The following is a 6000-nucleotide window of genomic DNA, read 5'->3' as shown; positions in this document are numbered from 1 at the left end:
TACATGTCAAAATTTGTACTCTTTACAACTCAAGGTCAATCAACCTTGAGTTGATTGGGACCTGGTCAATCAACTCCCCCAATCAACCTGGGGGAGTTGATTGACCAATCAAGGTAACAACTTTTAATAGTGAAGGTTAATAAAACTCCCAAATGGGTTCTGGACATTCTATGGCTCTTAGTCCCAAAACTGGTCATCTGCCTGCAGCCACCACACCTGTCAACTGGTGACACACATATATAAACCGCTAGGAAACCTGGACTCAAATGTCAGGTTTGGCTCTAACATCTGATCTTGGATGATCTTTTTCCAGTGCGGCAATGTAAGCTTAAGTGGGACCATCTATTGTTTTTTTGGTTTTGAAGATGGTCCTTGGCATTGGTTTGGGGCCTGCTCCTGGGTTCTGGCTGGCTTCTAAATTGGTTTCTTCAGGCGTTTCTTCGGTTCTTCTTCGTTTATTTGCTTTTCCGTTTCCTACAATTTGCCACAGTGGTTCATTGTGAGTAGGATTATCCTGTGATTCACTATTCCATTCATGTTCAGCAATTTTCCTTGCTCTTGCTATGAGATCATTGTGTCCTGACGTTAATTATTTCAGAAGGTTAGTCAGAAGAGTCATTTCCTGGAGGGACATGGTTGCACTGCACTAAATGTGTTGCTCAGGAAGCGATGTGCGTGTGTTTCCTGGGAGAGATCCGTGAAGTTATGGCAGATATAACATATCCACAGCTAATCCAGATATAATTACAAACCTCAGGAATACAGAAGACCTAGCTGAACTGAAACCTGAGGAATAATCACCAAGATGATAGTGCAACATTTCCCGGTTGAAGTTAAAGCAAACAAACTCTTAGAATGCCCAAATGTTACAATGGCGGAAAGGTGTAAGCACAACAATGTAGAAACAAGACAGGTCCTTGTAACAATAAAAGGACCTCGCATCAACACTCTAAATGTTGGGATTTATGGACAATTCAGTCTAAGGCTTTACAATCTAGAACCCATGCACTGTTACAGATGTTAGCGCTTCGGCCACCATAAAATAAAATAAAATTAAATTAAATTATTTTTTTTTATTCAGGAAAAGTACATACATAGTTGATTTACAAACACAATGTTGGATTTATAGATAGAGCTAGTACATACAATACTTAAAGCCACTAATGCGCATAGCATTTCGGGCAAAGTGATGTGATGTCATGGTGTGGACTCATGGATTTGTTCATTTGATACATCACACTATTGTGATTTCTGTCTGTAAGGAAGGAAATGTTGACAAAGTTAAAAAAAAATATAAAAATGGCAGCAGAGGCCCAGAACGATGTGGAGTATGCAGCGAGGTCCACAACACCGACATATGGCAAAATCTGCATAAAGAAGGCAAACCAACAAAAGCAAAATATCCAATCTGCGAGGATACACATCACGCCTGGAACAAATGATGTCCTGAAAGGGTAAAAAGTATACAAACTTCTGGATCTACCTAGCAACCCAAAGCACAACTTCTAGACCACAATCGACAAGACCCTCAGTTTAAGACTAGTGGTATACTCCTCGGCAAGTTCGAATAAATGAAGATACAAATCAGCAAAAGACAAAAGCACCAATTCCTTTTAGTCTGAGCAAGAACAGGGCCTCCAATAACTGGAGAAAACAAAGCAGTACTCCACAAGGCAACAACAACCGAATAGATCAGAGCAGCAGAAGCAATACACCTGCTATATCCTCCAAGACCTCCCAAGCACGAATGACGATCCCTACATCATCAAATGCCCCAGTAGTAGGATGTAGCAAAGACGCTAGGACCCAACCAAGAGTCTCCTCACCTACCAAGACAAATGAGAGGCAGCCAAAGGCGTATCAAGTGACTATGCAAATGGTTATTGCCTCCCTGACAGAGACCTTCAGCAAGACGCTTGACAAAACAATCTAAGCAGAATGTTTGAGAAATGTTTGAAGCAGAGTTCCAGAAACAGACCAACCCACATTCAAGAAAGGAAATGAATAAATGGTTGATTTGAATGAATAAATCGCTCTTGTGATTTCTGTGTGTAAGGAAGGAAATGTTAACAAAGTTAAAAAAACAATCTACTGAACTTATTTCTTCCATAAGCCCTACTTGAAAAGGTTGACGAAGTAGAAGTCGAAGAAGGTGACGAAACTGAACTGTTTCAGCACCCAATGGCAGTCTTCACTCCAGCCAAAGAGACACAAGGGAAAAATCAGCACTTTGGAAACTACCATGGACTCAATGGATTCAACTCTAACAGAATAATGGACAATCTCAAAATTATACACTGGAACATTCAAGGAATCAAAAACAAAGCACAAACACTCAGAGCAGTGCCTCTCAAGGATAACATTGATATTGTTTTACTTCAAGGAACAATCACCAGGACTGAAAGATATAGCAATATCCCAGGATTTCAAGGTTTCCACTGCCCAATGGCACAAGGTAGTACCAGAGGCATTTCAATTCTAGTCAGAAATCATATCAATGCCACGGCAATCACAGACCTGCCTAACTGTGGCGAGAACGTCGAAATTATGGGTGTTACTCTCACTATGAGGAACTCAATGCTGTCCATCTTCAATGCCCCTGATGGCGTGCGTCTCAAATAGCCTCTGACAACCAAATCCAGCTCCTGGCCTGCACCTGTGGCTTAGCCTCTAGGCCTGGCGGAACTGCTTCTACCAACAGAAGGGGCGAAGGCGGGCCTCTGGCGCCTTAAAACCAGTTGCTTCGGGCAGATGGGACTTGTTAGCCTGGAAAGGCAGCTCATCTAGGGGAAGAAAAACCCCGAATTCAAACCACTGCTGTCTTGCGGCTAAACCCACTCATGGAAAAGACTTCGAGAGTCAACCCTGAGGAAAAATCCGGAGTCGGAGTCCCTAAGGCAGTTTGCAGCTGTTTGCAGCTACATTCTGGCAACTCCTGCGACGACACTGATGCCAAGCATATCGGCGCCTGCCCTTCCCTTGGAACACATCGATGGCATGGAGAAGGGTGAACCTGCTGCATGGGTGTCCGCCTGCTCCACTGGGTGTATGGGGCTTAGGCCCCCCAGTCCAATAAGCAGATCGTCAACCATGCACCAGGCAAAAGAAAACAAACACAGCGCCACCCAGCTCTCAAACTGGGCACATGGAATGTAAGGACCAGGATACCGGGTCTCTCGGAAGATCTACTGGAAGTGAACGTCTCCCACAAGACACCTGTGATCAACAATGAACTACGCAGGCTCCAGATGGACATAGTCGCCCTGCAGGAGACACGTCTGCCCGCGACCGGCAGCATTCGGGAGAAGGACTTTACCTTCTTCTGGCAGGGCAAATCACCAGAAGAGGTAAGGTAAGGGAGCATGGCGTTGGCTTTTCCATCAGTAACAGGTTGTTAGGGTCCTTAGTGCCGCCCACGGAAAGGTCTGCAAGGATCATCAAACTTCAGCTCCATACAGCAGCAGGAATGGTCAGCCTCATCAACGCCTATGTACCAACACTGACCTCCTCTACCGAAGCGAAGGACGAGTTCAATGATGACCTTGGCCTAACTCTCAGAGACATACCTCAACACGAGCCAATCTTCCTACTGGGAGACTGGCTTTTTATGGCTGGCTGTAAAGGCTGCCTTTTCTTTTAATGCAAGAGTTGGTTCTGATCACAGATCTTGGCCTTCCTGCCTGGGCCAGTTTGGATTTGGGAAGATGAATGAGAGTGGGCAGCGCATTCTTGAGTTCTGCTGCCGTCATGATTTCTGCATCACCTATTCCTTCTTTGACACCAAACCCCAGCCTAAGATTTCCTGGAGACACCCCAGGTCTAAGCATTGGTACCAACTCGACCTGGTGTTTACGGGGCGTAGCACTGAGAAACGTCAAACTGACACGCAGCTTCCAGAGCGCAGCTTATGACACCGACCACTCTCTCGTCGTTTGCAGAGTAAAGTTCCAGCCCCGTAAAACCCACAGAGCAAAGAAGGAGGGAAGACCACGCATTAATGTAAACAAGACCCATGACCTTCACAAGATGGAGGAATTCACTGCTGCGCTGGTAAATGCCCTTCCTGTACCACCCTGCGATAGCGCAAGTGAGAGGTGATCATATCTCAAAGGCACTATTTTCAAAACTGCCATGTCCACCTTCGGTAAGAGGCAGAACAAGTCAGCAGATTGGTTCGAGGCCAGTGCAGAGGAACTGTTACCCCTCATAGAGAAAAAGAGACGAGCTCTCCATCCTACAAGAATCTGCCCTCAGAGAGGAACCTACAGGCCCTCCATACTGCCCGCAGTAGAGTTAAACAAACTGCAAGGTGCTATGCTATCTAACGATTATTGGCTTCGACTTTGTTCCAGCATCCAGACTGCGGTCAATGTCGGCAACATAAGAGGCATGTACGATGGGATCAAACAGGCAACAGGCCCTACGCAAAACAGGACGGCACCTCTGAAGTCAGCCACCGGAGAGATCATTAAAGGCCGTGATCAACAGATGAATCGCTGGAAGGAACATTACTCCGAACTCTACTCCAGAGAGAACTTGGTCAGCGTAGAAGCCTTGAATGCAATCGAGTGCCTGCCCATCATGGAAGAAATTGATTTTGAACCGACTGTGGAAGAAGTAGAGAAAGCAATAGATTCACTTTCCTCAGGGAAGTCCCCAGGAGACGATGGGATTCCGCCTGAAGTTCTCAAGTTCGCTCGTGGAACACTTAAAACTGAGCTTCATGAACTTATGTGCCAATGCTGGAGGGAGGGTTCGATGCCACAAGACATCAAAAATGCAAACATCATCACTTTCTACAAAAATAAAGGTGACAGAAGCGATGTCAGCAACTATCGCGGTGTCTCCCTCCTCAGCGTCGTCGACAAACTCTTGTTGACCCTGTTGGCCAGGGTCGTTTTGGTCAGGCTTCAGATTCTTGCTGAAAGAGTGTACACTGAGTCACAGTGTGGTTTCCGAGCAGAGAGGTCACCACTGACATGGTGTTCTCCCTGAGACAGCTTCAAGAAAAGTGTAGGGAGCGTGAGAAAAGCCTTGTACATTGCCTTCATTGACCTTACAAAGGCCTTCAACCTAGTGGGCAGGGACGGACTCTTCAAGATCTTTGGCCAAAATTGGCTGCCCACCCACCCTACTCAGCATGATACAATCGTTCCACAAGGACATGAACGAGACAGTCGTGTATGACGGCTCAACTACTGTTCAGTTGTAGTACAGTGACAGTCTCAACAGTAACACCATCAACAGTGGTGTTAAACAGGGGTGCATTCTTGCTCCAACCCTGTTCGGCATCTTCTTTGCAATCCTTATCAAGCATGCCTTTGGAACAACCACAGAGGGCATCTATCTCCCTACAAGATCTGATGGAAAGCTCTATAATCTATCCAGACTCCGAGAAAGACAAAAGTACAGATGCGAATCCTCAGGGAGTTCCTCTTCGCCGACGACGCAGCGATCACCCACACACACAGCAGAAGGCCTGCAGCAGCTACTCAACCGCTTTGCCGCAGCCTGTTCCGCATTCGGCCTGACAATCAGCCTGAAGAAGACACAGGTGATGGGACTAGACGTGAATGAGCTACCCTGTATAAACATAGCCGACTATGTGCTGGAGGTAGTTCACGAGTTTGTATACCTGGGATCCACAATCTCAGACACCCTTTCTTGGACACTAAACTCAACAGGCGTATCGGGAAGGATGCGCAACAACACTTGCCAGGCTCACAAAGCGCGTTTGGGAAAATGCCAAACTGACAGTGCACACCAAGGCACAAGTCTACATGGCACGTGTGGTGAGTACATGTCTCTACTGCTCGGAATTCTACACCCTGCGCTCTCGCCAGGAGAGACGGTTCAATACCTTGCACATGCGAAACCTGAGACGCAGCCTTGACATCACGTGGAAAGACCACGTCACCAGCAACACAGTATTCGAGAGAACAGAGTCCCTTCAATGTTCAATCTCCTGAAACAGAGACCCATGCGATGGCTGGGACATGT

Source organism: Procambarus clarkii, chromosome 52 (genome assembly GCF_040958095.1).
Source record: "Procambarus clarkii isolate CNS0578487 chromosome 52, FALCON_Pclarkii_2.0, whole genome shotgun sequence".
NCBI lineage: Eukaryota > Metazoa > Arthropoda > Malacostraca > Decapoda > Cambaridae > Procambarus > Procambarus clarkii.
This window is presented reverse-complemented; position numbering follows the sequence as displayed.